At 44.2% G+C, this 16,928-nt stretch overlaps 1 long non-coding RNA gene across 2 annotated transcripts in view; it reads left to right on the forward strand.

Annotated features, from left to right (window-relative positions):
- The first annotated feature begins 1,079 nt into the window (after positions 1-1,079).
- LOC138752430 (uncharacterized) overlaps positions 1,080-16,928 on the forward strand; it is a 61,041-nt gene continuing 45,192 nt past the window's right edge. Inside the window, exon 1 of one of the 2 annotated variants that reach the window (XR_011350632.1) lies at positions 1,080-1,414. This is a non-coding gene — a long non-coding RNA (uncharacterized lncRNA). The remainder of the gene's footprint in view (positions 1,415-16,928) is intronic. The other variant, XR_011350633.1, reaches the window with a different exon arrangement.

Genomic DNA, 16,928 nt, shown 5'->3' on the forward strand with positions numbered 1-16,928 from the left:
TACAACCCTGAGATTCTTTTCCTGCGGGTGAGGAAATTCTTAGTGTAAAATAAACTGCGTAATGTATGCATGTAAACAAATAAAAAAATGTAAATAACGTAACAGTAAAGGTTCCATTATTGTCATGTAGATATTACATTTCATGGAACAAACTCTATGGGCCTAGTAGCCTGTTTCTGTTCCTTTATCTTATGATTTAGACTGTAACATACACAAAATTCTTTAACTTTGTCTACTGTAAGGAAAATCTTTTTGTCCCACGCCCCTCACAGGAATGAGGCCCCAGTGAGGAACAAACTTGTGACCCCTGGTGCTCTAACCACTGAGCTATCAGAGCCTCTGGCTGAGCAATACAGAGAGAGGGGGAGAGAGAGAGAGAAAGAAAATAATCAATAAAGTGCAAAAGTAAGAGTTAATGGGTCCCTGATTGAGTTTGTTGTTGAGGAGTCTGATGGTGGAGGGGGGTAGCAATAAGTATTGAGTAAATTACCATGTGACAAAAAAAATATATAATAAGTATAAATTGATGGATAAATAAGCATAGTTTGTGATGTTACAAGAATGCAGACAGCTCTTGGTGTTTATGGTTCGGGGTTGGATAGTTTGGGGAAGTTCAAAATCCTAATAGTTGTTGGAAAGAAACTGTTCTTGAACTCAGAGATTCAGGACTTCAGGCTTCTATACCTTCTGCCTGAAGGGAGCAGTAAGAAGAGGTTGTGATCAGGGTGATGGCATCAAGTTCAAGTTTATTATCATCTGACTGTACATATACAACCTGATGAAACAATAACTGTCTATCGACATTAGCAGAAAATAAATCAAAAGTGAATCACGTAAGCGTGGAATTTTAATATTCTTAACCATTCGGCACAACTTCCAATTCATTGGTCTGTGTAGAATATAAAATGACAGAGGTTATCTTTTGCTTTTATTGATGGTTGTGTTGCAATTTAAGAGATAATGGTTAAATGACTCAGACTATTGTAAATAGCAAGCTTATTTTAACCAGAGTTTCTTTTAATAATAGATAAAAATTAATACTGCTAGTTACATGAGTGACTGTTCACTGAAAAATTACAGACTATTGCTAAAAGTGGAATCTGCAGAAATAAATAAACTGCTGGAAGAACTCAGCAGTTCAAGCAGCATTTGTAGCGGCAAAAGGGGTAAGCTGATGTTTTGCCTCAAGACCCTATAACAGGAGTAGGTGGGAAGAGGAATAGTGGACATCCTATCCTGGATTCACAATACCTACTCATTAATCAGGAAGTAGCAGCATTGCCTACACTTTCTATGGAGAGTGAGGAAGACAAGGCAACCGGCCCCCATCTGGGCAACATTTTACAGGAGCATAATTGAGGGTGTCCTTTCTGGCTGGATCGTGGTGTGGGACGGCAGCGGCAAGGCATCAGCCGTAAGTATCGCTTCAGTGTACTGGGCTGAAGGTCATTTTCCCAAGTTGTAAGCTCTCTTCAAAGGTAGGATCTATTTGAAACAATTTAATGTTGCCTGATGTTACATTTGGCGCATTACAGTTCTCTAGAATGAGCAGGCACACCCATTTCTGCGGCTAATTAACTTGTTTCAGCTCTGTGTTTGAGGATATCGGTGTGGTGCATTTATTGTACGGGCCGACCCACCCCCTGAACCAGTGGCTCCTCCCTCCCGGAAATCTCTATAAAAGCTGTCACGCCCAAACTCCTCTCTCAGTACCTGCCTTGGAACCGGGCCAGCAACATGTGAGATCTCTTAAGGTGATTAAAGCCTATTAATCACAACTCTCTGTCTAATGTGGTTGATGGATAGCATTACAATTGGGTCATGTCGTTTGATACAGGTCAACACCTCCCACTTGCTTTTTTTGTATTTTTAGACGTACAGCCCATCTGGCCCATGAGGCCATGCCTCCAAAATACATCAATTAACCCCCAAATGTTTTAGAAGGGTTGAGTGGAAACATATACACTCCTTTCTCACCATCACATTCTGTGGATAAAGGTGAATTTAAAAAGCCTTCAAGGCAATTGGTTTCTCTAACAACTCAGAGAGGTAGAGTATTATAATTGTCCTATGCTAGAAGGATCATTTCCCACTTACCTTTGTGATCTTGCGAGATCGACTGACTAAAGTGTGTCAGTGAGTGGTAGCATCTTGAGGGAGCTGAAGAGATGGGATGAAGAGATTGTTGAATGAGGAAAAATCTCTCTTCCTTTCTGTCCTAAATGTTTTACCCTGAATTTTGATTCTGTACCATCTCCCTCTCCCTGACAAATCAGGGGAAAGAAGATTGTTCACAGTGTTGTTAGGGAAGGACTTTGTAGAGTCCTAGAGCCATGGAGAGATGCAGTATGGGTGGTGGTATGAGGTATTACACCACTGTAATAACTATGTACTGGTCTAGACCGCCCCTTTCTTCCCTCTGACAACTCCCAGGAGATTTCCTACTAAAAGTCCTGACCCAGGACCTTGACCCCAGATCACTTCCTGCTCAGATCCAGGCCAGATACTCTTTGAGCCCCAGCTAACATCTAAGCTAATAAAAGCCATTTGACTCCGATCTACCGCCTCGTGGAGTCACTTGATTTCCCATCAGTATGAAAACAGGCACTTTGGCATACATCAATCACCTTGTCTGCATCTAGCTCATAAAACCCCACCAGAATTCTAGAGGTCTGAACAAAATCCCATTCTCCAAACACAGAAAACAGTGAACCCACGGAATGCTGCACCAAGGAAAGCAGCAGAGGCCAACCGTTGAACATATTTCAGGCAAAGATAAATAGGTCATAAGTCATTAAGAAGATCTATTAAATTTAGGTTGGAACAAAAATATGGAGCAGAAGATCAGTCGAGCTGGTGGAATAGATTCAGAGGACTGAATGAATGCAGTTCACTTTGTCAAAAGATGTAATGGTGTAGTTACTGGAAATCTGGGGGAAAAAAAAACAGGAAATCTGACAACATTAAGCAAATTAGGCAGACTCTGAAAGAGGCAGTTTTAATCCTGCCCTGTGTGTTTACAATGTCCCTACGAATCATTAAGGTCGAGGAACACAGTTCCTTCCAAACTATCCAATGAAGATTTATATTGCCTTGTGTAGATATTTCATCAGGAAAGAAGATCAGCCTCTGCACGATTTTAACATGCTATAGGCCTTTTGGCTCACGATGTTGTGCTGACCACAGCAATCTAATTTTTTCCCTACCTCACACCCATAACCGTCTATCTTTCTTACATTTGTGTGCTATCTTTGAGTCTTGTGATGCCCCTATTGTACCAAGCAATGCATTCCAGGCACCCACTACTCTCTGAGTAAAAAAACGTACCTCTGACGTCTTCCCTAAATTCTCCTCCACTCACCTTAAATCAATGTCCTCTGGTATTTGTTAATATTTATTATTCCTTTGGCGGTATGAATGTGGGATGTTTCTGGTATTAAAATATATTTATCACAACACACTGAAAATGTTGGCTTGGGTTTTTATAAAGAGCAATTTTCTAGCTGATTTATCTTCTACTGCAACTTTATTCATCCCAGGGGTCCATTCCACAGAAGCTTGGGAGTCTTGAGCTGACATTGGTAAGCACTTTCTCAGCTGGAACACTGCACCCCTGGGTAGTTTTTTAAAAATTTAGGCATACAGCTTTGTTACAGGCTGAATGCCTTATGTGTCCGTGCTGTCCAATTTACACCCTATTAACCTACACTCTGGTATGTTTTTGAAGGGTGGGAGGAAACCAGAGCCCCTGGAGAAAACTAATGCAGATATGGTGAGAACGTACGAACTCCTTACAGACAGCGTGGGATTTTAACCCAGGTCCACTCCCAATTGCTGGCGCTGTAAAGGCGTTGTGCCAACCGTGATGTGTTCTCCACCCACCCAAATCATTATCCAGCTTTCCCAATTCAGTTTCTTTAGCACACAGAGTGGCATCGGAGAGTCTGGGCGCAGACTGGGAGACCACTTCGCTGAACACCTTCGCTTTATCCATTGGCCAACCATTTCAAATCTGTGCGCGACCCCCGTGCTGACATGTCTGTCCACGACACCGTTCTGTCAAACCAAGACCACCTATAAATTGGGAGAGCAACACTTAATTTTCCATTTGGGCACTCTCCAAGGGGAAGGCATTTACATCAACTTCTCCAGTTTCTGCTAGACCACTCCCAGTTCTCCCTTGATTCCCATTCCCTCTGTCTTCTTTCCTCCAGCCCTCCACCCCTTCCCTCTCCATGCACAGAGCCATCCCCCCCTCCCCCTTTTTGTTGGTGTCCCCTCCCTCCCTTATCCATCTATTACCTCCTGCCTTTTGGCTAGAGTTCCACCCCACCATTTTGTTCAGGTACCTGCCAGCATTTTGTTCACACCTTGATAAAGGGCTCAACCCCAAATCGTTAGGTTAAGTATCTTTACCTTTGCTATTTAAAGTACCCTGTACCCTGTTGGACCTGCTAAGTTTCTCCAGCATGGTGTTTTTAATTTATATCAGGGAACTGCTCTGACAAGTCAGCCCGGCTGCACTGAAGGAGGCTTACATTTTGAAAACCTGCATGATCAGTCGCATAGTGCACAAGGCACAAAATAAACACTCCCTGCATTCCACCTTCCTTTCAATGCCCACTTAGATGTCTATTTATCTGTACAACAGATTTTGGAAGTCGAGCCGCGGATATGACTGATGGGTTTTATTCTCGAGTGCGAGCAACGTAAATTAAGCAAGAGACCAGTCCAAACAATAGTGAGCATTCCTCAGAATGGTTTTAAATCAATATCTTTGATTGGGGCAGGTTAACTGCTCTGATAGAATAAGAATGAGGTCAGTGTTTGGGAAGATTAAAGTCGAGGCCATATTCTACTGCATATTTGCAAGCAACTTGATAAAGCAGCATGTTAGATTAGTTAGGTTCTCGTCATTTCTTCTATTTTCTACTTTATCTTTGAATTAATTGTGTTTCACAATACAATTTTTTTTTCTTATTATCTTGTTACAGCTGCATCATTGTTATGCATCAATTGCTTTTTTGTACATATGTTTATATAAAAACCTAATAAAAATATTGAAAGAGGTTCTCGTCACTAACAGAAGTGTGAGGGAGTGGAGAGGGGGCCCTTGGCTTTAACAACAATCTTTAATTAATGGATTGACAAGCAGAGTTGATGCAGCTAACCATGCAGGCCCAAGTTCAATTGTTGTCCAAGGGTCAGCTCAGTGAATATGTCACATGAAGAGTTTGTGGAAGTTTTAATAGAGCCAAGGTTTGCTGCCAGGGCAGTTATCACATTCTCTCGCTGGCAGGAAGCAGCTGTTTGCTGATGAATGAATAGCACCTCATTCTCCTTGGTTAACCCTATCCTGTACCAAACATTTCAGCGTGCTGTGTTGGAGGACTGTTCTCCCTCACCAGTGAGATGTGGGATGCACCCTCATCAGTGGGAGTTGGCACGCTCCCTCCCGAGTGGGATGCTCCATCATTAGTGGGATGCTCTGTCACCAGTGGGAGGTGGCATGCTCCCTTGCCACTGGGACGCTCCCTCAACAGTGCTGTGTCATTGGCATAGCGCACGATACTACTCCGCGTCGATTAAATACATTTTAAAAAATTTCCTTCCAAATGGCAATGTGTCAATATTCTGAATTGATCCAAGTTAGTATGGCTTGGTTGGCGTAGCAGTTAACGCGAAGCCTTTACAGCACCAGCGATCAGGACCGGACCGGGGTTCGAATACTGTGTTGTCTGTCAGGAGTTTGCAAGTCTGTGTGGGTTTTCTCCAGAGGCTCTGGTTTCCTCCCACTGTTCAAAATGTACAGGGTGTAATTGGGTGTAATTGGATGGCATGGACTTGTGGGCCAAAATGGCCCATTATCGTGCTGAAAAGTGTTGTGCTAACCGTGATGTGTTCTCCATCCACCCAAGTCATTATCCAGCCTTCCCAATTCAGTTTCTTCAGCACACAGAGTGGGATCGGAGAGATTGGGTGCAGACTTGGGGACCAATTCGCTGAACACATTTTTAAAAAAGTTAAACTTTCCTTGTATATCCACAGGACTTCTTTACTGCCTCGGGTGCTCCCTTTGAGGCTGGTTGCAGATTGGGAGATCGCTTTGTTGAGCACCTTCACTCCATCCGCAACAACGGTGACCTCCTAGTAGCCAACCATTTCAATTCTGAGTCACACTCCCACACTCACATGTCTGTCTGTCCATGGCCGTATGTAGTATCCCACCCTGACCGCCCGCAGATTGGAGGAACAACATCTTCTTTTCCATCTGGGCAGTCTCCAGCCAGATGGCATTAACATTGACTTCTATGCTTTCTCATAATGTGATCGCCTTCTTTCCCCTCCACCTTTCCAGTCTTCCCAGTTCTTCCCTCCCTTTCACCTCCACCCACCCAGCCATTCTGCCTACTCCTGATCGCTGCTGTCCCCTCCCTTCCTTCTCCGCCTATCATCTCCTTCTCCCCCACCCTTTGTTCGGACACCTGTCAGCATTTTATCATACCTTGATGAAGGGCTCAAGCCTGAATCGTCAGTTCTGTATCTTTACCTTTCCCTCATAAAGACCCTGTTTGACCTGCTGAGCTTCTCCAGCATTTTGTGTTTTTATTTCAACCCTCATGTCTGCAAATTTTCGTGATTTACTCTTGTCAGCTTCATTATGAGTTTAAATTGCTTAATTCAATAAAAGTTAATTTAATGTTTATCCAACTTCCTACGTGAGACAGCAACTCTGAAATTATCTTTGCGTTCAGAATGAAGTTGTCTATCATAATCCCCAATTTTATTTCAGGAAGCAAACCTTGTCCAGTGTAATTCATCTATTGCACAAAAGATCAGTTCCATGTATTTCCATTTTTCATTGCTTTATGATCTTGTAGAAAATTACAGCACAGAAACCGGCCTCTTTGGCCCTTCTACTCTGGGCTGAACCATTTTTTTTGCCTAATCCCACTGTCTTGCATCCAGTTCATCGCCCTCCATACCTCTCCCATCCATGTACCTGGTCAAATTCCTCTTATGGCAAAATTGAGCCAGCATTCACCACTTCGGCTGGAAGCTCATTCCACACTCCCACCATTCTCTGTGTGAACAAGTTCCCCCTTGTGTTCCCCCTAAACCTTTCCCCTTTCACGCCTTACCCATGCCATCAGGTTTGTATCTCACCTGCTCTCAGTGGAAAAAAGCCTTTTCCTCACATAATTTTAAATACCTCTATCAGATCTCCCCTCATTCTTCTACGCTCCAGGGAATCAAGTCCTAACCTATTTAACTTTCCCTTTAACTCAGTTCCTGGAGTCCGGGCAACATCCTAGTAAATCTTCTCTCCACTCTTACTATCTTATTGATATTTTTACTTCAGTTAGGTGATCAAAACTGAGCACATTTGGCCTCACCAATGTTTTATACAACTTAAACATAACATCTCATCTCCTGTACTCAATATTTTGATTTATGAAGGCCAATATGCCAAAAGCTCTCTTTACAACCCTATCCACCTGTGTCACCACTTTCACGGAATTATGTATCTGTATTCCCAGAGCCCTCTTCTGCCACACTTCTCAGTGCCCTAACACGTGCCTTTGAATCATGTGAATGGATGGGTGAAATCTCGGAGAGGATGATGGGGGGGGTGTGGGGGGGGGATGGACAGTGCGGTCATATGTAGTAAAGGCACTGGTCCCTCTCCTGAATTTTCCCTCCTTCCCATGGCAGCCTCGCTATAGTCACCATGGAGAATGTACCTCTGGGGTCTGTCACACCTCCCAAGATCCTTGGTGGTAATGACACAATAGCTGCAAAGTCTCTTTGGGAATTTGACATCAGCTGTAATGACTTTTTGTTTGAAAGGTACATTTTCAACAATATATTGATTCGTTTGCAGACTAAGGGATATGTAGCACATAACTCACGAAAAATGGATGAAATACAATTTCAATAGCTTTTTCAGTCATTTGTTATGGAGCTGCTTCAGTGGAAGTATAATTACCATATATGCCAGTGTATAAAATGACTCTGTAAGACTCTTGCATGTCTAGTTTTATGTTTGTGTGCTTTGCACCGAGGTCTGGAGAACTCTGTTTCTTCGGGTTGTACAATCAGGTGGCAGGAAACTTGGCTTAAGGTGATCTCCAGAATTTCCAATTACAATGGAGGTTTTGAGTTATACTCACTGTTTAAAACTATCCCACATCTGGCAACTTACCACTGACCATTGGAGTGATGCCGTCACAATATTTTAAAAGCAAATTACCCAGTAAAAGTTTACATTTTACCAGTATATTTAAAGAATAATCCACTATATGCACTGTTAACCGGCCGTTTAACGTCTGTACAGAGCTGATGGTAGACGGACTGGGCGGGTCAACCCCGTAGGGTATGCTGAGACTTTGCTCTCAAGATTCAGATTTTATACTTGGCGTGTAAGATAACTGTTGGTTTTGGGGTAATATTTTTAAGTTTCAAGTCTTGTCTTATACATCAGCATATATGGTAACTACATTGAGCAAAAATATTGACTGGATTTCAAATGTCTCAGGGGTAATGAATGAATGCATTGTTGACCTGCTGCATAACCATCCCTTTGTCCTTGAACCCTTGATGATGGTGAGCAATGATTGTCATTTGTATGTGAATGGAAATTCTTGCTTGTTGCAGCTCCACAGATATTTTAAATACACTAACAAGTAATGCATGCAAATTAAATTACCTCAGAAGACAAAGACAACACACAGCGAAAGGATAGCTAAATATCGCAAGGCCCAAAAGTACTGGAGAACTCAACATTAATGTAGCAGTCAGATCAATGCTGTTACAGCGCCAGCAAACTGGTTTCAAATCAAGGAGTTTGTACATTCTCTCCGTGTCTGCATAGGTCTCCTCCGGGTGCTCAGGTTTCCATCCACGACTCAAATAAAAAAGAATGCACAGGGGTTGTGGGTTAATTGGGTGTAATTGGGCAGTATGGGTTCATGGGCCGGAATGGCCTGTTACATTGTTGTATGTATGTTTAAATTGTAATGTAGCATTCATAGAAAGTAAAATATCAAAAGATGTCATCACATTTTGTTTACCTGTGATAAATATTCACAGTTGAAGTTCATGAACAAGTGGGATGTTACAGGCTCAGGCCTGGTCAGTACTTGGAGGGGAGACCACTGAGGTACTGTGAAGGGGGCTGGACAAAGTGGCGACTTTCTGTCTGCCATATGGTAGACAAAAGTTAAAGAACCATGTATGTTACATTCTAAACGTAGAATTATGTGACACTAATGGAACCTTTGCAATAGTGCAGACAGAGCCTTGGTTCAGGGAGCAGTGTTCTCATATGGGCAGGTACAGGAAGTTCAGGAGCCTGGTATCTGTCGGTAAAGAAAACTGCACTTGAACCAAGAGGCACCAGACTTTTTCCCGAAGGTAGCAGCAAGAAAAGGATGCGACCAGGGTGATGGAGATACTTTGTGACATTGGCTGCCTTCTTAAGGCAGTGCCTGGTGTGGACATTTTTGATGGACAGGAGGTCAGTGACCATGATGGGCTTGACTAGGGTTTGCCACTCTCGGCAGCCTTCTGCATTCCTGAGCTCTTGTGTTTTCAATTCTTTTTGACCAGATCAAACCAGGATTGTGATACACCTCTGATCGCAGGAACCATCAGCAGGTCTGATTGGCAGAGAACCTCCCTTCTTCCTGCTCATCAAGTCAAAGGAGGAGGTAGCTGAACTTGTAACAAGGCAGAACAACAATTGACATTGCAGAGAGTCCTAGGTATTAGCAAGGGCATGATCATCCATAGAAAGCAGGAGTAGGCCATTTGGCCCCTCACTTGGGTCTGCTGTTCAATTGGATCACATCCGATACCCTCATGATCACCCTCTGCTCCCGGTCCCCCCTCTGCCACCTGGTCCCCTCCACTCACCACCAGCCCCCTCCACCCAGCTCTCCACTGTCCCCTGGTCCCATTGAGTCATTGACTCAGTAATCGCTGGTAAGCCTCTGCTGCCCTTAGTGCTGTACCAGTCAGCTTGATGTGATAGAACGATAGCCGCTGTCCCGAGTGCAGGGTCCCGCATGACAGCCCATTCTCCTGGCTTCATAATAAGTATAATAAGTGAATAAATTGTTGTAGCCGAACTGTTAGCGCCAAGGAACAATTTTAATCAAGGCTTAATATTTATTACATTTCATGAAAATTATAATAAATTACATGCCATGTTCATTGTCAAATGCGAGAGCCGGCGCCAAAATGAGGGCACCAAAATGTCCAACGGGCTACAGAAGTCTTGTTTTTTTTCCACCAAAATACCCGATTCCAGCTTCTCGGAGAGTAGAGAATCCGGGGAATTCTCTGCTCAAGGAAAGAGTGGAGGCTGCAGCGTTAAATGTATTTAAGCTACAGTTGGATAGATTTTTACATTTTTAGGGGATCTAAGGGTGATGGGGAAGAGGGTGAGGGGGGTGGGGTGGGGTGGGGGTGCATGTGGAGCTGAATCCAGCTCTGATCTTTTTGAATGGTGAAGTAAACTTGATGGGCCAGGTGGCCGACTTCTGCTTCAAATGTTCCTGGACCCACCCCGCTTGTTTTTATGCTTGACATCTCCCTGCCTTAGACTGGAAAAAGGGTCGCCAACCTGTACTGTTGACTGACCCACTGAGTCCCTTTAGATTCTTCTCATTTACTCAAGGTTCCATTCTGGCTTATTGATCAAAAGCATCACGTAATAATGAATTTAATTAGTTTTTAATGAATGTGCATTAATTTAGTGTTGCTGGGTTGAAATGAAATAAGAAGTAAGAGCACGATGTCGCATAATAAGTTTTATCTCAGTCTGTGCCAATTTATCTCAACTGTTCTCCATCACACAGGATATTCCTGCATTTTTCATTTTTGGTTGTCTTTGTTTCCATTTCCATTGTCTAATATAGTGTTATTCATCTGTTCTAGAAAGTTTGGAGATCTTGGGGATTATCTGATGGCAGATGCAAAGAAAGTAATATTAATGGCCATGATAAGCAATGGAGTTTGATGTCAGGTACAGAATTTGTAGTGACCGATGTGTAACACTCAGAACCAAGGGCCTGGTGCAAAATTAAAGACCACAATTTAATGTTAGGAACAGGATTATTACCGATGTAGACAAGCAAAAGTAAGTTTGAATCAGGCAGTTATCTATGGATGGAAACGGATGGTTGATGCTTTGAATCGAGATCCTTCTTCAAGTCTGAATGTGAAGGGGGGAGATAGCCAGTGGAGAGGGGATTGGGTATCAGGATCCAGTAGGCAACAGATGGATGGAGGAGGGGTAGATGGGGGAAGGGGAGAGGGGTGGAGCTGGGAGATGGAGGCAGGTGAACAGTGGTAGACAGGAAAATGGAGGGAGACAAAAGGGGGCAGATACTGTCGGGGGTGGGGGGAAGAGGGTAACAAGAGGAAACTGAGTGGCTACCAGTGCTGGAATCCAACAAGTGAGGAAAGTGACAATGGGAATCATTAAGGGTGAGATGAAGGGCAGATAGAACAAATGAGGAAGTAGTTGGATGGAACTTGGTGGGGGGGGGGATATGAAAATGGGTGATGGAAGGCTGCAGAAAGATGTTAGGGGAAAGGGGACGGTAGTGGGGGGATGGGAGGTGGTGGGAAACAGAAAGGAAGAAAGGGAGAGGGAGGGAGGAAGGAATGGAGAGGGAGGAAGGAGGGAGGGGAAGAAGGGAGGGGGGTTGGAGAAAGAGTGGAAGGAAGGAATACATAGTGGATGTAAATTTCAGATCACCTTTGATACACTATTAATGACTTGCATCAGGTCACCTGGGACAACGGCCTGTGTCACCCCCCTCCCCTCCCCCAGGTCTGCGCATTTGCCACATTCATTGGCCATTTTGCAGGACGGTCCATGTCTCTGTGTGTGGGCCACTACAAGCTGACCATTTCTCTTGACGGATGCTGGCTGATCCTCTTCCAGCAGTTCCTTGTTCACGCAAGACCCCAACTTCTTCAGTTTGACCAGAGTTTAATGGTGAAGAAAGAGGATTGTATTTAAACAAATATGGAAGGGAGCCCAAGCTACAGACAGAGCAGCCAGTGCTCACAGGAAGTACAGCTGGCCTGTTATTAATTACTCCGCTCTGAGCTGGGACTACAGATTGTGTGTGCTTCCGATTATCCTTAAGTTCAGCAGTCTTTCTCACACAAACTATCCTCCACATCATAAAGGGCTCAAGCATCCTGCCAGCAAAGCTATCCCTGGGAGTTCAGCTAGTTTAAAACTTTTAGTATATTAAATTAAATGACAATCATCTGGCAAGAGCCAAATAAAGAAGTGTTCAAAGGTACAAAGCCGTAACATCAGGGCACAGGCAGTGTGGTCTTTCCTGGCATGCCTTATCTGCCTCCCAGAATCCAATGCGGAGCTGAGCATGTGAACAGGTCACTATCCTTCAGTGCACAAAACTCCGGAAGGCTTGCAAATGACTTGCCACTTGGAAGCATTTCAACTGAACGTCTGAACTATCAGGACACTGTCCAGACCCCTTTCATCAAGAACACATGCTGCTTACTGACTTTGCAATGAACTTCTCCTGCTTCTTAAAATACTCACTGAAGACAACTGCATAAATTAATCACATAAACAAATATGATGCTTATTTTCTTGGTCCATGTTCCTTCCCTCTTTTTAAAAAAAAAATTCAGGTTCCTTTGGTGTTCCTCCATTTTTCAGTATGCTATGGACTTCTTTTGCAGCTTTATCTCATTAACGAATTCTTCAAAGATGCTTCTGCATCAGGAAATGAGGAACATAGCAATCAAAAGATTTATCGCCAATTTGCATTTAGAAAGGGCTAAAGGGGTAGTAAGAGGTTTTACTGAGGCAGTTTCAATAAAAATGGAGAGCAAAAAAATATTGGAAGAGATGACCAATCGAATGGCCAGAATGTAGAGGGTGGTGACACAGTAGGATTCAGCTCGAATGCTGACCTCAGGTGCTATGGGTACAGTGCGTGAATGTTCCCTCTTTGGCTGTGTGGATTTCTCTGTCAGAGAATCAAACACCAGGGAAAAAGGACCTTTGGCCCATCTTGACCATGCAATCCAAAATGTCCCACCCACACTAATCCCATCTACCTGCCTTTGGGTCACTTGTTTAAAGTAAGAGCCACATACGATAAACTTCAGATGTTTGAGAGCCACAAGACATATAAAAATATTACATACATGTTTATACACTTACATGCATAGTTGGTTACAAAAAAATTATATAAACATTAAAAAATACATACATGTAATAATATTTATTAATGGATGCAGTTCTTAAACTGCTCATTTGTATTAGTTTCAATAATCAAAATGTACACAACATAATAGTTGAATTTTATGGACTAATTTTTAGAGTAAGACTTAGGGTGTCGATTATTAAACACAGACAACTTTTGACCATTCAAGTAATTTTCAATCATTCAAAGTGTAATGAGCACGGATGGGTGACCAATAAGAACAAGATGATAAGTCTGCATTCAAGATGATGGGAGCACCAATGGGTGGACGGGTGGCCAGGGCCGAGGCAAGAGTCTGCGGTTGGGGTGTTGTGAGCTTTGGTGTGTGGGCAGCTGGGGGATCAGGAGCTCGCATGGGCAGATGGCCGGGGTATCAGGAGATCTGGAGCGTGGGCGGCCAGGGCCAAGGCAAGAATCCGAGGTTGGGGCATTGAAAGATCAGATGTGTGTACAGCCGGGGCATTGAGAACTTCACAGGGTGGGCAGCGGGGGTGACAGGAGCTTGGATGGGCGGGCAGCTGGAATGTCAGGAGCTGTGGAGGATGAGCAGCTAGGGCCAAGTTGAGAGTCTGTGGCTGGAGCATTGGGAAATCATAGGTGGGCAGCCGTGGGATCAGGAACTCCAGAGGGTGGGCGGCGGGATCTCAGATGGGTGGGTGGCCAGGGCATCGGGAGCTCTGATGGGCGGGTGGTCAGGGTGTTGGGAGCTCAGATGGGAGAGTGGCCTGGATCACCCTTACACTCTGTGCCACATTCACATGATTGGAAGCCACACTCACTAACACTACACAACCAAAATACTTCAATGAGTTGCACATTCACGTCAATGCATGTGGCTCGCGAACCATAGTTTGGCCACCCCTGTTCTTAAGCCATCCAATCCATGGTTCTTAAACATTGCAATAGCAACTGCCTTAAACACCTCCGGTAGCGCGTTCCATACATTCACCAAACTTGCTAATCATTCCACCTAGGCTTTTATCTAAATCATTGATATCGATGACAGACAGCAATGGGCCCAGCACCTAGCCCTGTGGCACACCACTAGTCACAGCCCATCCCATCTCCCAAAGATATGCTTGTTTTTGAATGATCAGTACAAAAGCTGCCCACCCACCAGAGTTCCCTATGCCCCAACCATAGACCCTCCCCCGGCCGCCCACCCATCCGAGTTCCTGACACCTTGAACAACGCAGGTACGTATAATGGTCAAAAGTACGACATGTGTAAAATTTGACCCTCCTCCCCCCAAATTTGAGCTGATATATTGATCCAAAAAATTTGTTGATTAGCGTATTTATGGTACTCCTTTGGTATAGGTTAATGGGAAAAAGAACAAGGGGAGAGTTGAACATATGAGAGAGAGTAAGATGTCAGAGAAAAGGCAGGAGATATTGGGACTAATTGGATTCCTTCCTGGGGGTCTGGGATAGAACCAATGGGCCGAATGGTTTCCTTCAGTTGGAAGAAGGGGAACATTTTTCAGAGGAACATATTACTTAAAATTCTTGCTGGAAAACCCATCCACGTAAGTTTACTGTATGAATGAACTGGTGAAGTATGATGCGTCTGCTTGTTCATTGGCCACATGAAGAGAGTGTGAGAGGTCTGACGGTGTTTGCTTAGCTGTTGATGTGGTTTTAAACTAGTCGAATCGCACGATCCTGTTCAGGAAAACCTCCACGTGCTTCCCTGCACAGGAACACAAGCATTCCACAACCTAAAGTTTCCCTTGGGATGTTGTTTGGTCATGTGACCGGATAAGGTCTGTTTAAAGTGGCCAAGATCCAAATACTGCATTTTGTCAGTGAAGATTTCCACTGTGATGCAGTACACGTTCATTACAAATCCGGGGTTTGCAGTGAGTGCAGTGCTAAGGACAGTACATTGAAGTATAGAATCTTGCAAGCTGTTAAGTTCAAAGTTCAAAGTCATTATTTAATGTCATTCAATGCATTAAAATGCCACATGAAACTTATCTGGAATTTATTCAAGTAAAAATGCAATTCCAAGCTGCAGAAAGATATACCAATGTAATTTTTCTTCAACAAACAGTATGGTACAGGCCTTTTCAGCCCAAGAGCCCATGCCGCCCAATTACTCCCAATTCACCTGCAAACCCCGGTACATTTTGAACAATGGGAGGAAACCAGAGCACCCGGAGGAAACTCATGCAGACAAAGGGAGAACGCACAAATTCCTTACAGGCAGCGCGGCATTCAAACCCTGGTCCCGATCACTGATAAAATTGTGCTCACCGTTCTGCAACTATGTCACCTCCAAATGATGTGAAACACAAAAGTCTGCAGATGCTGTGATTGTAGCAAAAACACAGAAATGCTAGAGGAACTCAGCAGGTCTTGCAGCATCCATAGGAGGTAAAGATATATAACTGACATTTCAGGCCTGAGCCTGTGACCTGCTGAGTTCTTGCAGCATTTTTGTGTTTTGACTACAAACACAGTGCCTACAGACTTTTGTGTTGCACTCCATTTAGTTGCTCCACTGCAAACTCTCTTTAAAAGGCATTTTCAGGGGGCCAAAATGCCCCAATGTAAAGCCACATATTATACCCCTATGCGGCTGTCGGGAGGCCACCTGAAAGAGCAGGAGGCACCTCTGAGGAGCACTTTCTAACCCTCCTCCGAGAGGGATAATTGCTGGAGCACTGAAGTCCCCCTAAGCACCTGAATGCAGCCGCCTGGAAGTGGCTACTAAGGGGATGACAATCAGCTGGTGAGTGCCTGACAGCCCCCCTTCCCCCCCCCGGCGTGGGACGTCAGGGCAGGGGGCGAGGGATGTTAGCGCTGGAGTGGATGGCGCGTGATGTCAGCGCTGATGTCCCGAAGGGACAGGAGCCAGAGTGCGCTCCAAGGTCTGAATCTGCTTCTGCAGGCGCATTCTTGGTGGAGAATGCACCTGAAAACGGCTTTTGAGGGACTGAAGAAGGTCTCCTTCGAAGGAGAGTTCTGTGAAGAATCTCCCTCACTGTTCCTCCTCTGCATTCCCTGCTTCTCTCGAGCTCTATGACCATATACTCACCCAGCCTTGCTCCCACAGACACATGTCTTTCCTGGCTCAGGCCCTCCGATGGATGTTGTGAGACCAGCTGAGCTTCTCCAGCATTTTTGTGTACTTATCAGGAGAAATAATTTGGTAAAATAAATATTTGTAACTGAGAGGAGTGTGGTAAGGTATCGGGTGGTATGGTTGGTTTAGTGGTTAGCACAACACCTTTTTGATACAGAGGGCAGTGGAATGAATTGCCAGGGGTGATAGTAGAGGCAGGGACAATGTTTACTGAACATTTGGATTCAGATTCAGATTTATTGACAAGTAAACACTGAGATTCTTTTTCCTGCGGGCGAGACAAAATTACTATTTAATGGCAATGCAAAACTGATTCAATGTACAAATTTGAACAAATAAAGAAATGTAAATAAACTGATTGTGCAATACAGTGAATACAGCCAAAGTAAGCCTCCTCAAGTCCCTGTTTGTTGTTGGAGGGGTAGCAGCTGTTCCTTAACCAGCTGGTGCAAGTCTTGTCGTACCTTTATCTCTTTCCTGAGGGTAGCAGCGAGAATAGAGCGTCATGGACAGGAATCGTTTGAGAGATATGGGTCAAGTACAAGCAAATGGGGCAAGCTCAGGGAGACA

This window comes from Narcine bancroftii, chromosome 2 (genome assembly GCF_036971445.1).
Source record: "Narcine bancroftii isolate sNarBan1 chromosome 2, sNarBan1.hap1, whole genome shotgun sequence".
NCBI lineage: Eukaryota > Metazoa > Chordata > Chondrichthyes > Torpediniformes > Narcinidae > Narcine > Narcine bancroftii.